The sequence below is a fragment of the Elephas maximus genome, chromosome 17 (assembly GCF_024166365.1).
Source record: "Elephas maximus indicus isolate mEleMax1 chromosome 17, mEleMax1 primary haplotype, whole genome shotgun sequence".
Classification (NCBI taxonomy): domain Eukaryota; kingdom Metazoa; phylum Chordata; class Mammalia; order Proboscidea; family Elephantidae; genus Elephas; species Elephas maximus.
In genome coordinates, this window is record NC_064835.1 from 65,169,003 (window position 1) to 65,170,680 (window position 1,678).

A 1,678-nucleotide genomic window follows, 5' to 3' on the forward strand; every position below is an offset into this window, starting at 1 on the left:
CCCTTTATTTGTGAATTTGGTTATCTAAAGCAGTGCTATTTTGATCTGAGCTATAATGTTACATTTCCCTAATTTTTTCTGCACAGAGACTGATGAGAAAGTATTATGGAATTGACTCTGTAGCCTGCAGTGGTGGTCCTGGGGGAGAGGGAATTGTTAGCTGGACTGAGACTGAGTTATTTGAGTCCTCATTATTTCTTTAATAGATGGATTCCTGTCCAGGTCTGGCCACTTGAATCAGCTTAGAAGAGGGGGGTAACATTTAAAGCTGGGGTGGAGGTGAGAGTCTGGGGTCCTGGAGCCAGAAGTAATTTGAAGCTGGCTTACTTGAAATGTTAAATGTTTCTGCAAAGATTACAACTTCTCCCTGGCAACTGAGGCTGGAGGTGTATATCCTCATTCAAAGACCAAAGAGAACCCTGTACAGTAAGAGATACGGTGTGGACCTCATCAGATACACACATGAGGCAAACCCAGTCATTTACAGCTCTAAGAAAATAGATGATACTGTTTGTTACCTGACCTTGCGTGACAACAAATACATCAGATACTTTCCTGGACATAACAAAAGGGTGGCAGCCTTGTCCATGTCACCTGGGGGTGACATTTTCATTTCTGGGTCTCTCGATAAAACCATTAGACCCTGGGACCTTTGGTCTCCTAACTGCCAGGGCCTCATGCATTTTCAGGGCAAGCCAGTTTGTTCTTTTGATCCAGAAGGGTTAATTTTTGCTGCAGGTGTTAATTCTGGAATGGTCAAACTTTACGATCTTCATTCTTTTGATGAGGGACTGTTTGCGACGTTTAAGGTACAATACAATCAGACTTGTGAGTGGATAGGACTGAAGTTCAGCAAGGATGGCAAACTCATCCTCACCCTCACCAATGGCAGCTTCATCCATCTCATTGATGCATTCAAGGGAGTGGTGATGCACGCATTTGAGGGTTATGCCAACAGCAAAACTCTCACACTGGAGGCTTCATTTACTCCAGACTCCCAGTTTATTATGATTGGTTCAGAGGATGGCAAGATCCACGTCTGGAATGGAGAGAGCGGCATCAAAGTAGCTGTGTTGGATGGAAAACACACAGGTCCCATCACATGTTTCTAGTTCAACCCCAAGTTCATGACCTTTGTCCATGCGTGTTCCAACATGGTCTTCTGGTTGCCTACCGTTGATGACTGACCTTGATGTTGCTCAGCTGTCTGTGAGGCGCAAGCAAGAAAAAACTCAGAGGGGACTGAGACCATACTGGGATTGGATCATTTGACTGGGGTGGAGAGCATCCTTCACATGGCCTTCTCACAGATGTACTGCTGTACGTCTACTCAAGCAAAAAAATCCCCGTGCCATGCTTCTTCCCACCCCTGGTAACCACTCATCAACTTTGGTCCCTGTACATTTGCCTGTTCTTGTCTTTTCATATCAGTAAGGACATATAATATTGGTCCTTTTGTAATAACTTATTTCATTCAACATAATGTCTTCAAGCTCCATCCATATTGTAACATGTATCAAGACTTCATTTTTTCTACTGTCTGAGTGGTTGGTACTCCATTGTATGTATGTACCACATTTTGTTTATACATTCATCTGTTGTTGGGCATTTAAGTTGCTTTTACCTTCTGGCTATTGTGAATAGTGCCGTAATGAACATTGGTGTACAAGTCTCTACT

General features: G+C 43.3%; 1 pseudogene; it reads left to right on the forward strand.

Moving 5' to 3' along the window:
• The first annotated feature begins 332 nt into the window (after positions 1 to 332).
• On the forward strand, positions 333 to 1,187 carry LOC126060286 (WD repeat-containing protein 82-like; annotated as a pseudogene).
• Positions 1,188 to 1,678: the final 491 nt, after the last annotated feature.